Source organism: Scyliorhinus torazame, chromosome 8 (assembly GCF_047496885.1).
Source record: "Scyliorhinus torazame isolate Kashiwa2021f chromosome 8, sScyTor2.1, whole genome shotgun sequence".
NCBI classification, from domain to species: domain Eukaryota; kingdom Metazoa; phylum Chordata; class Chondrichthyes; order Carcharhiniformes; family Scyliorhinidae; genus Scyliorhinus; species Scyliorhinus torazame.
In genome coordinates, this window is record NC_092714.1 from 9,435,011 (window position 1) to 9,462,106 (window position 27,096).

Here is a 27,096-nt window from a genome sequence, read left to right on the forward strand (position 1 = left end):
ATCAAGCGGGCTGCTTTGTCCTGGATGGTGTCAAGCTTCTTGGGTCTAGTTGGAGCTGCACTCATCCAGTTCGTTGTCTATCCCATTTAGCACGGTGGTAGTGCCACACAGTACAGTGGAGGGTATCCTCAATGTGAAGATTTGACTTGTCTCCACAATGTGGTCACTCCTTTTTTTTTAAGAGTACCCAATTAATTTTTATTAAAATTTTAGAGTACCCAATTAATTTTTTCCAATTAAGGGGCAATTTAGCGTGGCCAATCCACCTACCCTGCACATCTTTGGGTTGCGGGGGTGAAACCCACGCAGACACAGGGAGAATGTGCAAGCACCACACGGACAGTGACCCACAGCGGGATCGAACCTGGGACCTTGGCACCGTGACGCAGCAGGGTTAACCCGCTGCGCCACCGTGCTGCCCTCACAACGTGGTCACTCCTACCGATACTGCCATGGACAGATGCATCTGCAGCAGGCAGGTTGGTGAGGGTCAGGTCTAGTATGTTTCCCCTCTTGTTGGTTCCTTCACTACCTGCTGCAGATCATCTCAATTTCAAACATAGAGCCAGTGAAATACTTCAGAAATGTGAGGCTGTGGAAATATTGCCAAGGTTAGTGACTGAGGCAGTAAGTTTCAATGCTCAAGATTAGCGGCGAAATTCTCCGGAAACGGCGCGATGTCCGCCGACTGGCGCCCAAAACGGCGCCAATCAGACGGGCATCGCGCCACCCCAAAGGTGCGGAATGCTCCGTATCTTTGGGGGCCGAGCCCCAACATTGAGGGGCTAGGCCGACGCCGGAGGAATTTCCGCCCCACCAGCTGGCGGAAACGGCCTTTGTTGCCCCGCCAGCTGGCGCGGAAATGACATCTCGGGGCGGCGCATGCGTGGGAGCGTCAGCGGCCGCTGACAGCATTCCCACGCATGCGCAGTGGAGGGAGTCTCTTCCGCCTCTGCCATGGTGGAGACCTTGGCGGAGGCGGAAGGAAAAGAGTGCCCCCACGGCACAGGCCCGCCCGCGGATCGGTGGGCCCCGATCGCGGGCCAGGCCACTGTGGGGGCACCCCCCGGGGCCAGATCGCCCCGCGCCCCCCCAGGACCCCGGAGCCCGTCCGCGCCACCTTGTCCCGCCGGTAAGGTAGGTGATTTAATTTACGCCGGCGGGACAGGCAATTTATCGGCGGTACTTCGGCCCATCCGGGCCGGAGAATCGAGCGGGGGGGCCCGCCAACCGGCGCGGCCCGATTCCCGCCCCCGCCGAATATCTGGTGCCGGAGACTTCGGCAACCGGCGGGGGCGGGATTCACGCCAGCCCCCGGCGATTCTCCGACCCGGCGGGGGGTCGGAGAATGTCGCCCCTGGGGCGAAATTCTCCCGAAACGGCGCGATGTCTGCCAACTGACGCCCAAAACGGCGCCAATCAGATGGGCATCGCGCCGCCCCAAAGGCGGGGGGTCGGAGAATGTCGCCCTAGATTGCAAAAGTGACTACAGGAAGAATATCACACACCCCCGAATAGATTCCAGTCTGTAACTCACTCCCGGCTATCTGTTATTTATATCAACCACTCCGAACCCCTCGATTAGATTCCAGTTTGTAACTCACTCACAGGTATCTGTTATTCTATTTTTCATGGCGACCTGATAGAGGTCTACAAAATTATGAGGGGCATAGACAGCGGATAGTCAGAGGCTTTTCCCCAGGGTAGAGGGGTCAATTACTCGGGGGCATAGGTTTCAGGTGAGAGGGGCAAGGTTTAGAGTAGATGTACGAGGCAAGGTTTTTACACAGATGGTAGTGGGTGCCTGGAACTCGCTACCAGAGGAGGTGGTGGAAGCAGGGACGATAGTGACATTTAAGGGGCATCTTGACAAATATATGAATAGGATGGGAATAGAGGGATACGGACCCAGGAAGTGTAGAAGATTGTAGTTTAGCCGGGCAGTATGGTCGGCACGGGCTTGGAGGGCCGAAGGGCCTGTTCCTGTGCTGTACATTTCTTTGTTCTTTGTTTATATAAACCATCCCGAACCCCTCGATTAGATTCCAGTTTGTAACTCATTCCCAGGTATCTGTTATTCAATATATAAACCACCCCGAACCCCTCGATTAGATTCCAGTCGGTAACTTACTCCCGGGTATCTGTTATTCTAAATATAAACCACCCCGAACCACTCGATTAGATTCCAGTCTGTCACTCACTCCCGGGTATCTGTTATTCTATATATAAACCACCCGAACCCCTCGATTAGATTCCAGTCTGTAACTCACTCCCGGGTATCTGTTATTCTATATATAAACCACCCTGAACCCCTCGATTAGATTCCAGTCTGTCACTCACTCCCGGGTATCTGTTATTCTATATATAAACCACCCCGAATCCCTCGATTAGATTCCAGTCTGTCACTCACTCCCGGGTATCTGTTATTCTATATATAAACTACCCTGTACCCCTCGATTAGATTCCAGTCTGTAACTCACTCCCGGATATCTGTTATTCTATATATAAACCACCCCGAACCCCTCGATTAGATTCCAGTCTGTAACTCACTCCTGGATATCTGTTATTCTCCATATAAACCACCCCGAACCCCTCGATTAGATTCCAGTCTGTAACTCACTCCCGGGTATCTGTTATTCTATAAATAAACCACCCTGAACCCCTCGATTAGATTCCAGTCTGTAACTCACTCCCGGATATCTGTTATTCTCTATATAAACCACCCCGAACCCCTCGATTAGATTCCAGTCTGTAACTCACTCCCGGATATCTGTTATTCTCTATATAAACCACCCCGAACCCCTCAATTAGATTCCAGTCTGTAACTCATTCCCAAGTATCTGTTATTCAATATATAAACCACCCCGAACCCCTGAATTAGATTCTAGTCTATAACTCACTCCTGGTTATCTGTTATTCTATATATAAACCACCCTGAACCCCTCAATTAGATTCCAGTCTGTAACTCACTCCCAGTTATCTGTTATTCTATATATAAACCACACTGAACCCCTCGATTAGATTCCAGTTTGTAACTCACTCCCAGGTATCTGTTATTCTATATATAAACCACCCCGAACCCCTCGATTAGATTCCAGTTTGTAACTCACTCCCGGGTATCTGTTATTCTATATTTAAACCACCCCGAGCCCCTCGATTAGATTCCAGTTTGTAACTCACTCCCAGGTATCTGTTATTCTATTTTTCATGGCGACCTGATAGAGGTATACAAAATTATGAGGGGCATAGACAGCGGATAGTCAGAGGCTTTTCCCCAGGGTAGAGGGGTCAATTACTAGGGGGCATAGGTTGAAGGTGAGAGGGGCAAGGTTTAGAGTAGATGTACGAGGCAAGTTTTTTACACAGAGGGTAGTGGGTGCCTGGAACTCGCTACCAGAGGAGGTGGTGGAAGCAGGGACGATAGTGACATTTCAGGGGCATCTTGACAAATATATGAATAGGATGGGAATAGAGGGATACGGACCCAGGAAGTGTAGAAGATTGTAGTTTAGCCGGGCAGTATGGTCGGCACGGGCTTGGAGGGCCGAAGGGCCTGTTCCTGTGCTGTACATTTCTTTGTTCTTTGTTTATATAAACCATCCCGAACCCCTCGATTAGATTCCAATTTGTAATTCATTCCCAGGTATCTGTTATTCAATATATAAACCACCCCGAACCCCTCGATTAGATTCCAGTCGGTAACTTACTCCCGGGTATCTGTTATTCTATATATAAACCACCCCGAACCCCTGAATTAGATTCTAGTCCATAACTCACTCCTGGTTATCTGTTATTCTAAATATAAACCACCCCGGACCCCTCGATTAGATTCCAGTCTGTCACTCACTCCCGGGTATCTGTTATTCTATATATAAACCACCCGAACCCCTCGATTAGATTCCAGTCTGTAACTCACTCCTGGATATCTGTTATTCTCTATATAAACCACCCCGAACCCCTCAATTAGATTCCAGTCTGTAACTCACTCCCGGGTATCTGTTATTCTATATATAAACCACCCCGAACCCCTCGATTAGATTCCAGTCTGTAACTCACTCCCGGATATCTGTTATTCTCTATATAAACCACCCCGAACCCCTCGATTAGATTCCAGTCTGTAACTCACTCCCGGATATCTGTTATTCTCTATATAAACCACCCCGAACCCCTCGATTAGATTCCAGTCTGTAACTCACTCCCGGATATCTGTTATTCTCTATATAAACCACCCCGAACCCCTCAATTAGATTCCAGTCTGTAACTCATTCCCAAGTATCTGTTATTCAATATATAAACCACCCCGAACCCCTGAATTAGATTCTAGTCTATAACTCACTCCTGGTTATCTGTTATTCTATATATAAACCACCCCGAACCCCTCAATTAGATTCCAGTCCGTAACTCACTCCCAGGTATCTGTTATTCTATATATAAACCACCCTGAACCCCTCAATTAGATTCCAGTCTGTAACTCACTCCCGGTTATCTGTTATTCTATATATAAACCACCCCGAACCCCTCAATTAGATTCCAGTCCGTAACTCACTCCCAGGTATCTGTTATTCTATATATAAACCACCTTGAACCCCTCAATTAGATTCCAGTCTGTAACTCACTCCCGGGTATCTGTTATTCTATATATAAACCACCCCGAACCCCTCAATTAGATTCCAGTCCGTAACTCACTCCCAGGTATCTGTTATTCAACATATAAACCACCCTGAACCCCTCAATTAAATTCCAGTCTGTAACTCACTCCCGGTTATCTGTTATTCTATATATAAACCACCCCGAACCCCTCGATTAGATTCCAGTCTGTCACTCACTCCCGGGTATCTGTTATTCTATATATAAACCACCCCGAGCCCCTCGATTAGATTCCAGTTTGTAACTCACTCCCAGGTATCTGTTATTCTATTTTTCATGGCGACCTGATAGAGCTCTACAAAATTATGAGGGGCATAGACAGCGGATAGTCAGAGGCTTTTCCCCAGGGTAGAGGGGTCAATTACTCGGGGGCATAGGTTGAAGGTGAGAGGGGCAAGGTTTAGAGTAGATGTACGAGGCAAGTTTTTTACACAGAGGGTAGTGGGTGCCTGGAACTCGCTACCAGAGCAGGTGGTGGAAGCAGGGACGACAGTGACATTTAAGGGGCATCTTGACAAATATATGAATAGGATGGAAATAGAGGGATACGGACCCAGGAAGTGTAGAAGATTGTAGTTTAGCCGGGCAGTATGGTCGGCACGGGCTTGGAGGGCCGAAGGGCCTGTTCCTGTGCTGTACATTTCTTTGTTCTTTGTTTATATAAACCATCCCGAACCCCTCGATTAGATTCCAGTTTGTAACTCATTCCCAGGTATCTGTTATTCAATATATAAACCACCCCGAAACCCTCGATTAGATTCCAGTCGGTAACTTACTCCCGGGTATCTGTTATTCTATATATAAACCACCCCGAACCCCTGAATTAGATTCTAGTCTATAACTCACTCCTGGTTATCTGTTATTCTAAATATAAACCACCCCGAACCACTCGATTAGATTCCAGTCTGTCACTCACTCCCGGGTATCTGTTATTCTATATATAAACCACCCGAACCCCTCGATTAGATTCCAGTCTGTAACTCACTCCCGGGTATCTGTTATTCTATATATAAACCACCCTGAACCCCTCGATTAGATTCCAGTCTGTCACTCACTCCCGGGTATCTGTTATTCTATATATAAACCACCCCGAATCCCTCGATTAGATTCCAGTCTGTCACTCACTCCCAGGTATCTGTTATTCTATATATAAACTACCCTGTACCCCTCGATTAGATTCCAGTCTGTAACTCACTCCCGGGTATCTGTTATTCTATATATAAACCACCCCGAACCCCTCGATTAGATTCCAGTCTGTAACTCACTCCCGGATATCTGTTATTCTCTATATAAACCACCCCGAACCCCTCAATCAGATTCCAGTCTGTAACTCACTCCCGGGTATCTGTTATTCTATATATAAACCACCCCGAACCCCTCGATTAGATTCCAGTCTGTAACTCACTCCCGGATATCTGTTATTCTCTATATAAACCACCCCAAACCCCTCGATTAGATTCCAGTCTGTAACTCACTCCCGGATATCTGTTATTCTCTATATAAACCACCCCGAACCCCTCAATTAGATTCCAGTCTGTAACTCATTCCCAAGTATCTGTTATTCAATATATAAACCACCCCGAACCCCTGAATTAGATTCTAGTCTATAACTCACTCCTGGTTATCTGTTATTCTATATATAAACCACCCTGAACCCCTCAATTAGATTCCAGTCTGTAACTCACTCCCGGTTATCTGTTATTCTATATATAAACCACCCCGAACCCCTCGATTAGATTCCAGTCTGTAACTCACTCCCGGGTATCTGTTACTCTTATAAATAAACCACCCCGAACCCCTCGATTAGATTCCAGTCTGTAACTCACTCCCGGGTATCTGTTATTCTATATATAAACCACCCCGAACCCCTCGATTAGATTCCAGTTTGTAACTCACTCCCGGGTATCTGTTATTCTATATTTAAACCACCCCGAGCCCCTCGATTAGATTCCAGTTTGTAACTCACTCCCAGGTATCTGTTATTCTATTTTTCATGGCGACCTGATAGAGGTATACAAAATTATGAGGGGCATAGACAGCGGATAGTCAGAGGCTTTTCCCCAGGGTAGAGGGGTCAATTACTAGGGGGCATAGGTTGAAGGTGAGAGGGGCAAGGTTTAGAGTAGATGTACGAGGCAAGTTTTTTACACAGAGGGTAGTGGGTGCCTGGAACTCGCTACCAGAGCAGGTGGTGGAAGCAGGGACGACAGTGACATTTAAGGGGCATCTTGACAAATATATGAATAGGATGGAAATAGAGGGATACGGACCCAGGAAGTGTAGAAGATTGTAGTTTAGCCGGGCAGTATGGTCGGCACGGGCTTGGAGGGCCGAAGGGCCTGTTCCTGTGCTGTACATTTCTTTGTTCTTTGTTTATATAAACCATCCCGAACCCCTCGATTAGATTCCAGTTTGTAACTCATTCCCAGGTATCTGTTATTCAATATATAAACCACCCCGAAACCCTCGATTAGATTCCAGTCGGTAACTTACTCCCGGGTATCTGTTATTCTATATATAAACCACCCCGAACCCCTGAATTAGATTCTAGTCTATAACTCACTCCTGGTTATCTGTTATTCTAAATATAAACCACCCCGAACCACTCGATTAGATTCCAGTCTGTCACTCACTCCCGGGTATCTGTTATTCTATATATAAACCACCCGAACCCCTCGATTAGATTCCAGTCTGTAACTCACTCCCGGGTATCTGTTATTCTATATATAAACCACCCTGAACCCCTCGATTAGATTCCAGTCTGTCACTCACTCCCGGGTATCTGTTATTCTATATATAAACCACCCCGAATCCCTCGATTAGATTCCAGTCTGTCACTCACTCCCAGGTATCTGTTATTCTATATATAAACTACCCTGTACCCCTCGATTAGATTCCAGTCTGTAACTCACTCCCGAGTATCTGTTATTCTATATATAAACCACCCCGAACCCCTCGATTAGATTCCAGTCTGTAACTCACTCCCGGATATCTGTTATTCTCTATATAAACCACCCCGAACCCCTCAATCAGATTCCAGTCTGTAACTCACTCCCGGGTATCTGTTATTCTATATATAAACCACCCCGAACCCCTCGATTAGATTCCAGTCTGTAACTCACTCCCGGATATCTGTTATTCTCTATATAAACCACCCCAAACCCCTCGATTAGATTCCAGTCTGTAACTCACTCCCGGATATCTGTTATTCTCTATATAAACCACCCCGAACCCCTCAATTAGATTCCAGTCTGTAACTCATTCCCAAGTATCTGTTATTCAATATATAAACCACCCCGAACCCCTGAATTAGATTCTAGTCTATAACTCACTCCTGGTTATCTGTTATTCTATATATAAACCACCCTGAACCCCTCAATTAGATTCCAGTCTGTAACTCACTCCCGGTTATCTGTTATTCTATATATAAACCACCCCGAACCCCTCGATTAGATTCCAGTCTGTAACTCACTCCCGGGTATCTGTTACTCTTATAAATAAACCACCCCGAACCCCTCGATTAGATTCCAGTCTGTAACTCACTCCCGGGTATCTGTTATTCTATATATAAACCACCCCGAACCCCTCGATTAGATTCCAGTTTGTAACTCACTCCCGGGTATCTGTTATTCTATATTTAAACCACCCCGAGCCCCTCGATTAGATTCCAGTTTGTAACTCACTCCCAGGTATCTGTTATTCTATTTTTCATGGCGACCTGATAGAGGTATACAAAATTATGAGGGGCATAGACAGCGGATAGTCAGAGGCTTTTCCCCAGGGTAGAGGGGTCAATTACTAGGGGGCATAGGTTGAAGGTGAGAGGGGCAAGGTTTAGAGTAGATGTACGAGGCAAGTTTTTTACACAGAGGGTAGTGGGTGCCTGGAACTCGCTACCAGAGGAGGTGGTGGAAGCAGGGACGATAGTGACATTTCAGGGGCATCTTGACAAATATATGAATAGGATGGGAATAGAGGGATACGGACCCAGGAAGTGTAGAAGATTGTAGTTTAGCCGGGCAGTATGGTCGGCACGGGCTTGGAGGGCCGAAGGGCCTGTTCCTGTGCTGTACATTTCTTTGTTCTTTGTTTATATAAACCATCCCGAACCCCTCGATTAGATTCCAATTTGTAATTCATTCCCAGGTATCTGTTATTCAATATATAAACCACCCCGAACCCCTCGATTAGATTCCAGTCGGTAACTTACTCCCGGGTATCTGTTATTCAATATATAAACCACCCCGAACCCCTGAATTAGATTCTAGTCCATAACTCACTCCTGGTTATCTGTTATTCTAAATATAAACCACCCCGGACCCCTCGATTAGATTCCAGTCTGTCACTCACTCCCGGGTATCTGTTATTCTATATATAAACCACCCGAACCCCTCGATTAGATTCCAGTCTGTAACTCACTCCTGGATATCTGTTATTCTCTATATAAACCACCCCGAACCCCTCAATTAGATTCCAGTCTGTAACTCACTCCCGGGTATCTGTTATTCTATATATAAACCACCCCGAACCCCTCGATTAGATTCCAGTCTGTAACTCACTCCCGGATATCTGTTATTCTCTATATAAACCACCCCGAACCCCTCGATTAGATTCCAGTCTGTAACTCACTCCCGGATATCTGTTATTCTCTATATAAACCACCCCGAACCCCTCGATTAGATTCCAGTCTGTAACTCACTCCCGGATATCTGTTATTCTCTATATAAACCACCCCGAACCCCTCAATTAGATTCCAGTCTGTAACTCATTCCCAAGTATCTGTTATTCAATATATAAACCACCCCGAACCCCTGAATTAGATTCTAGTCTATAACTCACTCCTGGTTATCTGTTATTCTATATATAAACCACCCCGAACCCCTCAATTAGATTCCAGTCCGTAACTCACTCCCAGGTATCTGTTATTCTATATATAAACCACCCTGAACCCCTCAATTAGATTCCAGTCTGTAACTCACTCCCGGTTATCTGTTATTCTATATATAAACCACCCCGAACCCCTCAATTAGATTCCAGTCCGTAACTCACTCCCAGGTATCTGTTATTCTATATATAAACCACCTTGAACCCCTCAATTAGATTCCAGTCTGTAACTCACTCCCGGGTATCTGTTATTCTATATATAAACCACCCCGAACCCCTCAATTAGATTCCAGTCCGTAACTCACTCCCAGGTATCTGTTATTCTATATATAAACCACCCTGAACCCCTCAATTAGATTCCAGTCTGTAACTCACTCCCGGTTATCTGTTATTCTATATATAAACCACCCCGAACCCCTCGATTAGATTCCAGTCTGTCACTCACTCCCGGGTATCTGTTATTCTATATATAAACCACCCCGAGCCCCTCGATTAGATTCCAGTTTGTAACTCACTCCAAGGTATCTGTTATTCTATTTTTCATGGCGACCTGATAGAGCTCTACAAAATTATGAGGGGCATAGACAGCGGATAGTCAGAGGCTTTTCCCCAGGGTAGAGGGGTCAATTACTCGGGGGCATAGGTTGAAGGTGAGAGGGGCAAGGTTTAGAGTAGATGTACGAGGCAAGTTTTTTACACAGAGGGTAGTGGGTGCCTGGAACTCGCTACCAGAGCAGGTGGTGGAAGCAGGGACGACAGTGACATTTAAGGGGCATCTTGACAAATATATGAACAGGATGGAAATAGAGGGATACGGAACCAGGAAGTGTAGAAGATTGTAGTTTAGCCGGGCAGTATGGTCGGCACGGGCTTGGAGGGCCGAAGGGCCTGTTCCTGTGCTGTACATTTCTTTGTTCTTTGTTTATATAAACCATCCCGAACCCCTCGATTAGATTCCAGTTTGTAACTCATTCCCAGGTATCTGTTATTCAATATATAAACCACCCCGAAACCCTCGATTAGATTCCAGTCGGTAACTTACTCCCGGGTATCTGTTATTCTATATATAAACCACCCCGAACCCCTGAATTAGATTCTAGTCTATAACTCACTCCTGGTTATCTGTTATTCTAAATATAAACCACCCCGAACCACTCGATTAGATTCCAGTCTGTCACTCACTCCCGGGTATCTGTTATTCGATATATAAACCACCCGAACCCCTCGATTAGATTCCAGTCTGTAACTCACTCCCGGGTATCTGTTATTCTATATATAAACCACCCTGAACCCCTCGATTAGATTCCAGTCTGTCACTCACTCCCGGGTATCTGTTATTCTATATATAAACCACCCCGAATCCCTCGATTAGATTCCAGTCTGTCACTCACTCCCAGGTATCTGTTATTCTATATATAAACTACCCTGTACCCCTCGATTAGATTCCAGTCTGTAACTCACTCCCGGGTATCTGTTATTCTATATATAAACCACCCCGAACCCCTCGATTAGATTCCAGTCTGTAACTCACTCCCGGATATCTGTTATTCTCTATATAAACCACCCCGAACCCCTCAATCAGATTCCAGTCTGTAACTCACTCCCGGGTATCTGTTATTCTATATATAAACCACCCCGAACCCCTCGATTAGATTCCAGTCTGTAACTCACTCCCGGATATCTGTTATTCTCTATATAAACCACCCCAAACCCCTCGATTAGATTCCAGTCTGTAACTCACTCCCGGATATCTGTTATTCTCTATATAAACCACCTCGAACCCCTCAATTAGATTCCAGTCTGTAACTCATTCCCAAGTATCTGTTATTCAATATATAAACCACCCCGAACCCCTTAATTAGATTCTAGTCTATAACTCACTCCTGGTTATCTGTTATTCTATATATAAACCACCCTGAACCCCTCAATTAGATTCCAGTCTGTAACTCACTCCCGGTTATCTGTTATTCTATATATAAACCACCCCGAACCCCTCGATTAGATTCCAGTCTGTAACTCACTCCCGGGTATCTGTTACTCTTATAAATAAACCACCCCGAACCCCTCGATTAGATTCCAGTCTGTAACTCACTCCCGGGTATCTGTTATTCTATATATAAACCACCCCGAACCCCTCGATTAGATTCCAGTCTGTAACTCACTCCCGGGTATCTGTTATTCGATATATAAGCCACCCCGAACCCCTCGATTAGATTCCAGTCTGTAACTCACTCCCGGGTATCTGTTATTCTATATATAAATCACCCCGAAACCCTCGATTAGATTCCAGTCTGTCACTCACTCCCGGGTATCTGTTATTCTATATATAAACCACCCCGAACCCCTCGATTAGATTCCAGTTTGTAACTCACTCCCGGGTATCTGTTATTCTATATATAAACCACCCCGAACCCCTCGATTAGATTCCAGTCTGTCACTCACTCCCGGGTATCTGTTAATCTATATATAAACCACCCCGAACCCCTCGATTAGATTCCAGTTTGTAACTCACTCCCGGGTATCTGTTATTCTATATATAAACCACCCCGAACCCCTCGATTAGATTCCAGTTTGTAACTCACTCCCGGGTATCTGTTATTCTATATATAAACCACCCTGAACCCCTCGATTAGATTCCAGTTTGTAACTCACTCCCAGGTATCTGTTATTCTATATATAAACCACCCCGAACCCCTCGATTAGATTCCAGTTTGTAACTCACTCCCGGGTATCTGTTATTCTATATTTAAACCACCCCGAGCCCCTCGATTAGATTCCAGTTTGTAACTCACTCCCAGGTATCTGTTATTCTATTTTTCATGGCGACCTGATAGAGGTATACAAAATTATGAGGGGCATAGACAGCGGATAGTCAGAGGCTTTTCCCCAGGGTAGCGGGGTCAATTACTAGGGGGCATAGGTTGAAGGTGAGAGGGGCAAGGTTTAGAGTAGATGTACGAGGCAATTTTTTACACAGAGGGTAGTGGGTGCCTGGAACTCGCTACCAGAGGAGGTGGTGGAAGCAGGGACGATAGTGACATTTAAGGGGCATCTTGACAAATATATGAATAGGATGGGAATAGAGGGATACGGACCCAGGAAGTGTAGAAGATTGTAGTTTAGCCGGGCAGTATGGTCGGCACGGGCTTGGAGGGCCGAAGGGCCTGTTCCTGTGCTGTACATTTCTTTGTTCTTTGTTTATATAAACCATCCCGAACCCCTCGATTAGATTCCAATTTGTAACTCATTCCCAGGTATCTGTTATTCAATATATAAACCACCCCGAACCCCTCGATTAGATTCCAGTCGGTAACTTACTCCCGGGTATCTGTTATTCTATATATAAACCACCCCGAACCCCTGAATTAGATTCTAGTCTATAACTCACTCCTGGTTATCTGTTATTCTAAATATAAACCACCCCGGACCCCTCGATTAGATTCCAGTCTGTCACTCACTCCCGGGTATCTGTTATTCCATATATAAACCACCCCGAACCCCTCGATTAGATTCCAGTCTGTAACTCACTCCCGGATATCTGTTATTTTCTATATAAATCACCCCGAACCCCTCGATTAGATTCCAGTCTGTAACTCACTCCCGGATATCTGTTATTCTCTATATAAACCACCCCGAACCCCTCAATTAGATTCCAGTCTGTAACTCATTCCCAGGTATCTGTTATTCAATATATAAACCACCCCGAACCCCTGAATTAGATTCTAGTCTATAACTCACTCCTGGTTATCTGTTATTCTATATATAAACCACCCTGAACCCCTCAATTAGATTCCAGTCTGGAACTCACTCCCGGTTATCTGTTATTCTATATATAAACCACTCCGAACCCCTCGATTAGATTCCAGTCTGTAACTCACTCCCGGGTATCTGTTACTCTTATATATAAACCACCCCGAACCCCTCGATTAGATTCCAGTCTGTAACTCACTCCCGGGTATCTGTTATTCTATATATAAACCACCCCGAAACCCTCGATTAGATTCCAGTCTGTAACTCACTCCCGGGTATCTGTTATTCAATATATAAACCACCCCGAACACCTCGATTAGATTCCAGTCTGTAACTCACTCCCGGGTATCTGTTATTCTATATATAAATCACCCCGAACCCCTCGATTAGATTCCAGTCTGTCACTCACTCCCGGGTATCTGTTATTCTATATATAAACCACCCCGAACCCCTCGATTAGATTCCAGTCTGTCACTCACTCCCGGGTATCTGTTATTCTATATATAAACCACCCCGAACCCCTCGATTAGATTTCAGTCTGTAACTCACTCCCGGGTATCTTTTATTCTATATAAACCACCCCGAACCCCTCGATTAGATTCCAGTCTGTAACTCACTCCCGGGTATCAGTTATTCTTTATATAATCCATCCCGAACCCCTCGATTAGATTCCAGCCTGTCACTCACTCCCGGGTATCTGTTATTCTATATATAAACCACCTTGAACCCCTCGATTAGATTCCAGTCCGTCACTCACTCCCGGGTATCTGTTATTCTATATATAAACCACGCCGAACCCCTCGATTAGATTCCAGCCTGTCATTCACTCCTGGGTATCTGTTATTCTATATATAAACCATCCCGAACCCCTCGATTAGATTACAGTCTGTAACTCACTCCCGGGTATCTGTTATTCTATATATAAACCAACTTGAACCCCTCGATTAGATTCCAGCCTGTCATTCACTCCTGGGTATCTGTTATTCTATATATAAACCGCCCCGAACCCCTCGATTCGATTCCAGTCTGTCACTCACTCCCGGGTATCTGTTATTTTATATATAAACCACCCCGAACCCCTCGATTAGATTCCAGTCTGTTACTCACTCCCGGGTATCTGTTATTCTATATATAAACCACCCCGAACCCCTCGATTAGATACCAGTCTGTAACTCACTCCCGGGTATCTGTTATTCTATATATAAACCACCTTGAACCCCTCGATTAGATTCCAGCCTGTCATTCACTCCTGGGTATCTGTTATTCTATATATAAACCCCCCTGAACCCCTCGATTAGATTCCAGTCTGTAACTCATTCCCGGGTTATCTGTTATTCTATATATAAACCACCCGAATCCCTCGATTTGATTCCAGTCTGTCACTCACTCCCAGGTATCTGTTATTCTATATATAAAACACCCCGAACCCCTCGATTAGATTCCAGTCTGTAACTCTCTCCCGGGTATCTGTTGTTCGATATATAAACCACCCCGAACCCCTCGATTAGATTCCAGTCTGTCACTCACTCCTGGGTATCTGTTATTCTATCTATAAACCCCCCTGAACCCCTCGATTAGATTCCAGCCTGTCACTCACTCCTGGGTATCTGTTATTCTATATATAAACCACACCGAACCCCTCGATTTGATTCCAGTCTCTAACTCACTCCCGGGTATCTGTTATTCTATATATAAACCACCCAAACCCCTCAATTAGATTCCAGTCTGTAACTCGCTCCCGGGTATCTGTTATTCTATATATAAACCACCCCGAACCCCTTGATTAGATTCCAGTCTCTAACTCATTCCTGGGTATCTGTTATTCTGTACATAAACCACCCCGAACCCCTTGATTAGGTTCCAGTCTGTAACTCACTCCTGGGTATCTGTTATTCTGTACATAAACCACCCCGATCCCTCGATTAGATTCCAACCTGTAACTCACTCTCGGGTATCTGTTATTCTATCTATAAACGCCCTGAATCTCTCATTTAGATTCCAGTCCGTAACTCACTCCCGGGCATCTGTTATTCTACATATAAACCACCCTGAACCCCTCTATTAGATTCCAGTCTGTAACTCACTCCCGGGCATCTGTTATTCTATATATAAACCATCCCAAAACTCTTGATTAGATTCCAGTTTGTAACTCACTCCCAGGTATCTGTTATTCTATTTTTCATGGCGACCTGATAGAGGTATACAAAATTATGAGGGGCATAGACAGCGGATAGTCAGAGGCTTTTCCCCAGGGTAGAGGGGTCAATTACTAGGGGGCATAGGTTTAAGGTGAGAGGGGCAAGGTTTAGAGTAGATGTACGAGGCAAGTTTTTTTACACAGAGGGTAGTGGGTGCCTGGAACTCGCTACCGGAGGAGGTGGTGGAAGCAGGGACGAAAGTGACATTTAAGGGGCATCTTGACAAATACATGAATAGGATGGTATTAGAGGGATACAGACCCAGGAAGTGTAGCAGATTGTGGTTTAGTCGGGCAGCATGGTCGGCACGGGCGTGGAGGGCCGAAGGGCCTGTTCCTGTGCTGTACATTTCTTTGTTCTTTGTTTATATAAACCATCCCGAACCCCTCGATTAGATTCCAGTTTGTAACTCATTCCCAGGTATCTGTTATTCTATATATAAACCACCCCGAACCCCTGAATTAGATTCTAGTCTATAACTCACTCCTGGGTATCTGTTATTCTATATATAAACCACCCGAACCCCTGAATTAGATTCTAGTCTATAACTCACTCCTGGTTATCTGTTATTCTATATATAAACCACCCTGAACCCCTCAATTAGATTCCAGTGCGTAACTCACGCCCGGGTATCTGTTATTCTATATATAAACCACCCCGAACACCTCGATTAGATTCCAGTCTGTAACTCACTCCCGGGTATCTGTTATTCTTTTATAAACCACCCGAACCCCTCGATTAGATTCCAGTCTGTAACTCACTCCCGGGTATCTGTTATTCTATATATAAACCACCCTGAACCCCTCGATTAGATTCCAGTCTGTAACTCACTCCCGGGTATCTGTTATTCTATATATAAACCACCCCGAACCCCTCGATTAGATTCCAGTCTGTAACTCATTCCCAGGTATCTGTTATTCTATATATAAACCACCCCGAACATCTGAATTAGATTCTAGTCTATAACTCACTCCTGGTTATCTGTTATTCTATATATAAACCACCCTGAACCCCTCGATTAGATTCCAGTCTGTAACTCACTCCCGGGTATCTGTTATTCTATATATAAACCACCCCGAACCCCTCGATTAGATTCCAGTCTGTAACTCACTCCCGGGTATCTGTTATTCTATATGTAAACCACCCCGAACCCCTCGATTAGATTCCAGTCTGTAACTCACTCCCGGGTATCTGTTATTCTATATAAACCACCCCGAACCCCTTGATTAGATTCCAGTCTGCAACTCACTCCCGGGTATCTGTTATTCTATATATAATCCACCCCAAACCCCTCTATTAGATTCCAGTCTGTAACTCACTCCCGGGTATCTGTTATTTATATATAAACATCAGCGATCCCCTCGATTAGATTCCAGTCTGTAACTCACTCCCGGGTATCTGTTATTCTATATATAAACCACCCCGAACCCCTCGATTAGATTCCAGTCTGTAACTCACTCCCGGGTATCTGTTATTCTATATATAAACCACCCCGAACCCCTCGATTAGATTCCAGTCTGTAACTCACTCCCGGGTCTCTGTTATTCTATATATAAACCACCCTGAACCCCTCGATTAGATTCCAGTCTGTAACTCACTCCCGGGTATCTGTTATTCTATATATAAACCACCCCGAACCCCTCGATTAGATTCCAGTCTGTAACTCACTCCGGGATATCTGTTATTCTGTATATAAACCACCCCGAACCCCTCGATTAGATTCCAGTCTGTAACTCACTCCGGGATATCTGTTATTCTATATATAAACCACTCTGAACCCCTCGATTAGATTCCAGTCTGTAACTCACTCCCGGGTATCTGTTATTCTATATATAAACCACCCTGAACCCCTCGATTTGATTCCAGTCTGTAACTCACTCCCGGGTATCTGTTATTCTATATATAAACCACCCCGAACCCCTCGATTAGATTCCAGTCTGTAACTCATTCCCAGGTATCTGTTATTCTATATATAAACCACCCCGAACCCCTGAATTAGATTCTAGTCTATAACTCACTCCTGGTTATCTGTTATTCTATATATAAACCACCCTGAACCCCTCAATTAGATTCCAGTCTGTAACTCACTCCCGGGTATCTGTTATTCTATATATAAACCACCCCGAACCCCTCGATTAGATTCCAGTCTGTAACTCACTCCCGGGTATCTGTTATTCTGTATATAAACCACCCAAACCCCTCGATTAGATTCCAGTCTGTAACTCACTCCCGAGTATCTGTTATTCTATATATAAACCACCCCGAACCCCTCGATTAGATTCCAGTCTGTAACTCACTCCCGGGTATCTGTTATTCTGTATATAAACCACCCAAACCCCTCGATTAGATTCCAGTCTGTAACTCACTCCCGGGTATCTGTTATTCTATATATAAACCACCCCGAACCCCTCGATTAGATTCCAGTCTGTAACTCACTCCCGGGTATCTGTTATTCTATATATAAACCACCCCGAACCCCTCGATTAGATTCCAGTCTGTAACTCACTCCCAGGTATCTGTTATTCTATATATAAACCACCCCGAACCCCTCGATTAGATTCCAGTCTGTAACTCACTCCCGGGTATCTGTTATTCTATATATAAACCACCCCGAACCCCTCGATTAGATTCCAGTCTGTAACTCACTCCCGGGTATCTGTTATTCTATATATAAACCACCCCGAACCCCTCGATTAGATTCCAGTCTGTAACTCACTCCCGGGTATCTGTTATTGTATATATAAACCACCCCGAACCCCTCGATTAGATTCCAGTCTGTAACTCACTCCCGGGTATCTGTTATTCTATATATAAACCACCCCAAACCCCTCGATTAGATTCCAGTCTGTAACTCACTCCCGGGTATGTGTTATTCTATATATAAACCACCCTGAACCCCTCGATTAGATTCCAGTCTGTAACTCACTCCCGGGTATCTGTTATTCTATATATAAACCACCCCGAACCCCTCGATTAGATTCCAGTCGGTAACTCACTCCCGGGTATCTGTTATTCTATATATAAACCACCCCGAACCCCTCGATTAGATTCCAGTCTGTAACTCACTCCCGGGTATCTGTTATTCTATATATAAATCACCCCGAACCCCTCGATTAGATTCCAGTCTGTAACTCACTGCCGGGTATCTGTTATGGTATTTTTATTAATGAACCCTCGTACTTTTGGGATGGTGAAGGAAATAACGGTGTTGTTCTGGAAGCAGTGAGGGCTGTTTGGAGTTTGCTGATGCAGCTGTATCTGATGAGCTATTTTTAGTATTCCTTATTGTCTGCATTGTTTACACATTCCGACAATGCTGCTGACAAAATGCTGCGAGCTGTGAAAATAATAGCTGCTTTTTTAATAGAGTGAAATAACTATTCTTTTCAGTCTTAAAATGGCTGTCTCTCTCTCAACTGAAGGATTACCATCTGTTTATCAATAACTCCGCCATTGCCATTCTAATAACTCAGCTAGCAGCTGCATCTGAAGCTGTGCAAAACACCATGTCTCACAAAAACAACGTGGATTAATTCGGGATTTTAACCGAGCGATATTCCTCAGACTGCCTGACAGGATCATTATCAGCAACTTGGCACCAAGCCACATAAGACGTTCGTCCAAACGAGATAGGTTTTAAGGAGCCTCATGGAGGTAAAGAAGTTGGTGGAGAGGGATTCGGAGGGAATTCCAGAGCTTTGGACCCTGGGAACTGCATGTACAATCGCAAAAGAGTGAGAGTGACTGCCCTTGACATCAAGGCAGCATTTGACCGAGCATGGCATCAAGGAGCCGTAGCTAAAGTGGAGCCAATGGGAATCAGGGGGAAAACTCTCCGCTGGTCGGAGTCATACCCGGCACAAAGGAAGATGGTTTTGGTGGTTGGAGGTTAATCATCTCAGCTCCAGGACGTCACTGCAGGAGTTCCTCAGGGTAGTGTCCTCGGCCCAACCATCTTCAGCTGCTTCATCAATGACCTCCCTTCCACCATGAGGTCAGAAGTGGGGATGTTTGCGGATGACTGCACAATGTTCAGCACCATTCGCGACTCCTCAGATAATAAAGCAGTCCCTGTCCAAATGCAGCAAGACCAGGACAATATCCAGGCTCGGGGCTGACAAGTGGAAAGTTACATTCACGCCACTTAAGTGCCAGTCCTACAAGAGAGGATCTAACCATCACCCGTTGACATTCAGTGGCATTATCATCGCTAAATCACCCACAATCAACATCCTGGGTGTTACCATTGATCAGAAGCTGAATTGGACTAGCCATATAAATACTGTGGCTACCAGGGCTAGGAATCCTACAGCGAGGAGCTCACCTTCTGATCTCCCAAGGCCTGTCCACCATCTACAGGGCATAAGTCAGGAGTGTGATGGAATACTCTCCACTTGCCTAGATGAGTGCAGCTCCAACAACACTCAAGAAGCTTGACAGCATCCAGGACAAAGCATTGATTGCTCCTCCATCCACAAACATTCACTCCCTCCACCACCGACGAACAGTGGCAGCCGTGTGTACCATCTGCAAGATGCACTGCAACAACTCACCAAGGTTCCTTAGGCAGCACCTTCCAAACCCACGGCCACTGCCATCTAGAAGGACAAGAGCAGCAGATACCTGGGAACCTCAACATCTGGAGGTTCCCCTCCAAGTCATTCACCACCCTGACTTGGAAATATATCGCCGTTCCTTCACTGTCGCTGGGGCAACATCCTGCAACTCTCTCCCTGACAGCACAGTGGGTGTGCCTACACCTCAAGGACTGCAGCGGTTCAAGAAGGCAGCTCACCACCACCTTCTGAAGGGCAACTAGGGATGGGCAATAAATGCTGGGCCTAACCAGCGACGCCCACATCCCGTAAATAAATAAAACAAAATGGTGGAGCGATTAAAATTGAGGTGCTCAAGACGGCAGAATTGATGTAATGCGGATATCCTGGAGGATTGTAGGGCTGGAAGTGATTACAGAGATATGGAGCGGCAAGTTCATGGAGGGATTTGATAACAAGGAAAATCATTTTCGTGTCAAGCTATTACCGGACTGCGCTGACGATGCAGGTCAGAGAGCGTAGGGGAGAAATTGACCGGTTCTGCCCCCCATCCTCGGGGGGAAATGCATTCAGCGACCTGCCTGCTGGAATTTACACTATCCCCTCCCCACTATTGCCAGTTCTGTCATCACACTGCATTCGGACCAAGACCAAAGACAGTGTGAGGATTGGCTGCGATGTCTCCATGGTAGGGGAATTCGCTGCTGACTTTCATTGTCTGAGCTCACTCCAGACGTTCGAACTCCTATCTCAAAACTCCTTTCAATTTTTTCTCTTAATTCAGGCGCTTTGACGACCATCAGGAGCAGCCTCTTGGGTCTTCATAGCAGGGCCCTTAAGCCCAGGAGAAACGTCTCCACCAGAGAGTGGGTGGCCTGTGGATGTCACGACCACAGAAAGCAGTTGATCCAAAACATTGAATGTTTTAAGGAGCAGTTAGATTTGGCTCTTGGGCGAAGGGGATCAAAGGATATGGGGCAAAGCAAGAATTGGATGATCAGCCCAATCATAATGAATGGTGAAGCAGGCTCGAGGGGCCGAATGGCCTCCCCTGCTCCTATTTTCTATGTTTCTATCATGTCCATGCCAGCTCTTTGAAGAGTTCGCCATTAGACCCCCTCTTTCAGCACAGCCCTGCAAATTTCACCATCCAAGTAGGTAGCGCAGTGGTTAGTACTGTCGCTTCAGTGCGCCCGGGTTCGATTCCCGGCTTGGGTCACTGTCTGTGCGGAGTCTGCACGTCCTCCCCGTGTCTGCGTGGGTTTCCTCCAGGCGCTCCGATTTCCTCCCACAAGTCCCGAAAGACGTGCTGTTCGGTGAATTGGACATTCTGAATTCTCTGTGTACCCGAACAGGCGCCGGAATGGGGCGACTCGGGGATTTTCACAGTAACTACATTGCAGTGTTAGTGCCAATAAAGGTTATTATTATTATCACAAGGGCTGAACCAGGGGGATGAGAAACAAAGAGGAAATGCTGGAAACTCACAGCGGCACCGGTGGAGAGAAAAACAGAGTTAACGTTTCGAGCCCGCGATTCGCTTCCACAGAACTGAGGAAAGGCAGATGCTGCCAGAACTGCTGAGATTTCCCAGCGTTTCCTCTTTTTACTTCACATCGCCAGCATCTGGGGGAATTTTGCTTTTATTCCGGATGAGGGACAAGGGTTCACGCTCTGAAAGGTTGAATCTCGGATGAATTCTCCTTCGCTTACTGTGGGCAGAAGGAGTTGCCAGATGGGTTTGTGATGGCGAGAACCCTGGAATAGTCTGACAAGCAATCAGGTGGCACCAGGATGAGACTTTCAAGCACAGTTCTGGCGACCTCCAGCTGCCTCCAGTACATTCCAAAGTCACTAAACACGTTGGGTTGGTACATTTTGCGCAAGCTGGTCACTTGTTGACAAACACTGAAATGGACAAACACCGCCCTCAGATTATTGACTCCTGACACCATGAGAAATGGGTGTTCACCCTCGCAACTGTGTCGCCCAGATGGGGGTTCCTTGGAGCACCAGCAACTCGACTAGATGGCTATCAGAAGATCCATTGTGGTCCCTGCTGTGACGATGTACGGTATTCCCATTCCAAAGAGCAGAGCACAACATCCAGACTGACATTCAAGGTGCCAGTCCTGAGGGAGAGCCCCATTGTCCGACTTGGCTGACGCATTAGACCGAGGCCCTGTCCCCCCTCGAAAGTAGATGCTAATGACCCCGTGGTGACTGATTTGAGGAAGACCAGTGGAGTTATATCCTGGTCAATATCTATCCTTTAACCAACGTCAGTTAACGAGGGCAGCATGGTAGCACAGTGGTTAGCACAATGGCTTCACAGTGCCAGGGTCTCAGGCTTGATTCCCGGTTTGGGTCACTGTCTGTGCGGAGTCTACACGTCCTCCCCGCGTGTGCGTGGGTTTCCTCCGGATGCTCCGGTTTCCTCCCACAGTTCACAGATGTGCAGTTTAGTGGGTAGATGGATTGGCCATGATAAATTGCCCTTAGTGTCCAAAAAAGGTACGGTAAGGTGGGGTTACGCGATGGGGTGGAGGTGTGGGGATAGGGTGGAGGTGCGGGCTTAGGTAGGCTGCTCTTTCCAAGGGCTGGTGCAGACTCGATGGGCCGAATGGCCTCCTTTTGCACTGTGAATTCTGTGATTCTGTGAGGCAGATTGACAGATCACTGTGATTGGAAGCTCGCAACGTGCACATTTCCTGCAACATTTTTCTATATGACAGCAATAATGGCAGTTTGAAAGTATGTAATTGGCTGGAAAATGTTTTGGGACGTCCTGTGGACAAGGTGTAGAAGCTCTTTAGTGAAAGTTATTCTTTCCTAGGCTCTTTCTGATTGGATGAAGGAAGGTGGCCAGTTTGATCTTCCTGTTCCATAAGTGCCGAGAGGGTTTCTGATCAGGGCGGCACGGTGGTACAGTGGTTAGCACTGCTGCTTCAGAGCGTCAGGGACCCGGTTTCAATTCCGGCCTCGGGTCACTGTCTGTGCGGAGTCTGCACGTTCTCCCCGTGTGTGCGTGGGTTTCCTCCGGGTGCTCCGGTTTCCGCCCACAGTCCAAAGATGTGCAGGTTAGGTGGATTGGCCATGCTAAATTGCCCTTCAGTGTCCAAAAGGTTAGGTGGGGTTACGGGGAAGGGGCGGGGGAGTGGGCCTCGGTCGGGTTCTCTTTCGGAGGGTTGGTACAGACTGGATGGGCTGAATGGCCTCCTTCTGCCCTGCAAGGGTTCCATCAGGGGCTGTCTTGCATTCTCCTAATTTAAACACACCCTTTCAGGTCGCAAGTATAGCAAAGAAATGAAAATATAGCCAGGTGCGGGAGAGGAAGCTGATGGGTAGCACGGTAGCATTGTAGACAGCACAATTGCTTCACAGCTCCAGGGTCCCAGGTTCGATTCCGGCTTGGGTCACTGTCTGTGCGGAGTCTGCACGTTCTCCCCGTGTCTGCGTGAGTTTCCTCCGGGTGCTCCAGTTTCCTCCCACAGTCCAAAGATGTGCAGGTTAGGTGGATTGGCCATGATAAATTGCCCTTAGTGTCCAAAATTGCCCTTAGTGTTGGGTGGGGCTACTGGGTTATGGGGATAGGGTGGAGGTGTTGACCTTGGGTAGGGTGCTCTTTCCAAGAGCCGATGCAGACTCGATGGGCCGAATGGCCTCCTTCTGCACTGTAAATTCTATGATTCTATGATTCTAAACGCACTCTTTCGACAGATCGATAGACAGCCTGGTACACCACCGCGAATGTGAAATAGAGAACTTTCTGGAATCAGCAATTTATAGCCTGTTTGAGCAGCACAGCAGTGAGAGCGATAATGAATCACTGCCTGTGATTGGAGCTGCTGGTGTGTGCAAAAAAATAATAGCCAGCAGGTCTGTCGAAAACATGGAGAGAGAACAGAGGGAATGAATGATCAGCTCGCACATGACGTGGACCTGGGTGATATTCTTTCACAGGGCGGCATGGGGATACAATGGTTAGCGCTGCTGCCTCACAGCGCCAGGGTCCTGGGTTCAATTCCGGCCTCGGGTGACTGTCCGTGTGGAGTTTGTGCTTTCTCCCCGGGTGCTCCGGTTTCCTCCCACAGTCCAAAGATGTGCAATTAGGTGGATTGGCCATGCTAAATTGCCCCTTAGTGTCCAAAAGGTTAGGTGGGGTTACAGGGATAGGGCGGGCGAGTGGCCCTAGGTAGAGTGCACTTTCAGAGGGTTGGTGCAGACTCGATGGGCTGAATGGCCTCCTTCTGCACTGTAGGAATTCTATGACCTATGCTCCTGAGGGGTCTTGACAAGGTGGATGTGGAGGCGATGTTTCCTCTTGTGGGAGAATGCAAAGCTATGGGTGTCTGTTTAAAAATAAGGAGGGTTGCCCATTTAAGACAGGGATGAGGAGAAATTGTTTATCAGAGCGCCGTGAGTATTTACAACTCCCTTCCTCTAAAGGCTGTGGAAGGGGAATTGTTGAATATTTTCATGGCAGAGTTAGATAGATTTTTGATTAACAAGGGGGTAGGCAGGAATGTGGAGTTGAGAGTTGTCAGATCAACCATGATCTGATTCAATGGCAGAGTAGGTTCGAGGGGCTGAGTGGCCTCCGCCTGCTCCTAATTCAAATGCTCGTTTGTATCTAGTCGTCACCACTTTGCTATTTGTGGGATCTTGCTGTGCACGGGTTGGGTGCTCTATTCCACACTTTATAACGGTGAGCGCACTTCAGAAAGTACTTCCTTGCTTGCGAACGTCTCCGGGAGGTCAGAGAAGGTGCTTTATATAAATGCAGGTTCTTTCCATGTGTTGGGTAAGATTTCGTTCGCGGGTCCACCCAGACCCTTTCTCACTGGGAAGAAATCAAATGGAGCAAAGGTTCGGAGGTTCATTGGCCGGGGTGGGATTGTACTGTTGCAGCCCAGCTGCATCTCGGGGGTGAGATACTCGCACCACGTGCTAGGTAACAGGCAGGGGGCGGCCAGTTCTTCTGGCAAACCTGCCCCACAACACATGACAGCTGCAGGATTATACCCACAGCCGTGGGACATCCGGGGAGAGGCAGAACCAACAGGGAAACGAAACTGCACCTCGAGGAGAGGAAGGACTTCCTCTCTGAACCCCCTCAGGTCACGGAAACCAGTGCCAGAGATCCCACAGAGCCAGGAAAACCTTTTCCTACCTTCCACCTGGGTCAGTCAGGAGAGCCCCGGCCTGACATACAGAAAACTCTTGAAGTCAAAGCCATCAGCACCCACAAAACCAGCGGACAACACATTCCAAAAACTCACTACTCTCTGGGAAAAGAAGAACCATGCACAATATCCCACCACCATCATCAACATCCTGGGAGTGACCAGAAACTGAACTGGACTGACCATATTATAACGGAGGCTACAAGAGCAGGTCAAAGGCTGAGAATCCTGTGGAGAGTGATTCACCTCCTGATTTCCCCAAAGTCGGTCCACCATCTACAAGGCACAAGTCAGGAGTGTAATGGAATACTCTCCACTTGCCTGGATGGGTGCAGCTCCAACAACACTCAAGAAGCTCGGCACCATCCAGGACAAAGCAGCCCCGCTTGATTGACACCCCAAACACCACCTTCAACACTCACTCCCTCCACCACCGACAAACAGTGCCAGCCGTGTGCACCATCTACAAACTGCACTGCAGGAACTGCCCAAGACTCCTTATAAACCCGCAACCTCTGCCACCCAGAAGGACAAGGGCAGCAGATGCCTAGGAACACCACTTCCTGCAAGTTCCTCTCCAAGCCACACACCATCCCGACTTGGAAATATATCGACCGTTCCTTCGCTGTCGCTGGTTTGAATCCTGGAACTCCCTCCCTAGCAGCACAGTGGGTGTACCTGCACAACATGGGCTGCAGCGGTTCACGAACGCAGCTCACCACCACCTTCTCAAGGGCGATTAGGAACGGGTAACGGGGCAGCACGGTGGCGCAGTGGGTTAGCACTGCCGCCTCACGGCGCCGAGGTCCTGGGTTCGATCCCGGCTCTGGGTCGCTGTCCGTGTGGAGTTTGCACATTCTCCCCGTGTCTGCGTGGGTTTCGCCCCCACAACCCAAAAGACGCTAAATTGCCCCTTAAATGGAAAAAATGAATTGGATACTCTAAATTTATTTTTTAAAGTGGAATGGGTAACAGATGTTGGCCCAGCCAGCAATGTCATGTCCTGTGAAATAATAAATAAAAAGTAAAAATGGAGAAACATGTCAGCGGTAGGAGGGTCATGCATTGGGCACGTGTGTGTGCCTATAGTACGTATACATTTGTACATGGGTATGTATATGCCAGTGGGATTCCCATGGACCATTTCAAAGACAGAAATGAGACACTATCCTCCCTCTGTCTCTGATTACCGGTCAGTGTTGTATCCCGAGTTCTCTGTGAATCAGTCTGTCAGTCTGTGAGCAAAAATGAAATCCAGATAAGTGGGACATGGGCTTTCCCACTGTTTCAATCCACACTCCATCCCATCTGTTACTAACCACCACCGAGAGAGAGAGTCTGCAAGAGTCTGTACAGCTTGCCAATCCTCACAAGCAACTGCGCAGTACTGGAGATTGAATTTATATATATATATATTTCTATAGAGAGAGCGCGCGCGCGCGAGTTAAAATAAAACGCTGAATCATTCCAGCGCGAGCATCATTCAGCATTGAAAAGTATTTTTCCAAAGTTACGGGAGGAGAACTTTAAACGTAATGATGATGGACGGCGATTAGGCGAGCAACTGTTAAATACTCGAGGAACCAAAGGTTGCAATAGGCAGACTGCAGGAGGGGAAATCAATGATTAGAACCAATTATCCCATCTCACCGTGTGGGGTTACTGTCAGATTATAGGCACACACACACGCACACAGACACATAGAGATATGCACGCAGACACAAAATCACACTCTGTGTCACGCATACACAGATAGACACACAAATAAACATAAAAAACAAAATGTAAGGCTATTTGAAAATGAAAAATGAAAATGAAAATGGCTTATTGTCACAAATCGGCTTCAATGAAGTTACTGTGAAAAGCCCCTAGTCG

The 27,096-nt window shown here is 46.5% G+C and overlaps 1 protein-coding gene across 2 annotated transcripts in view; it reads left to right on the top strand.

Moving 5' to 3' along the window:
- robo1 (roundabout, axon guidance receptor, homolog 1 (Drosophila)) overlaps positions 1-27,096 on the top strand; it is a 1,056,574-nt gene that overhangs the window by 384,194 nt on the left and 645,284 nt on the right. The window lies entirely within an intron of this gene.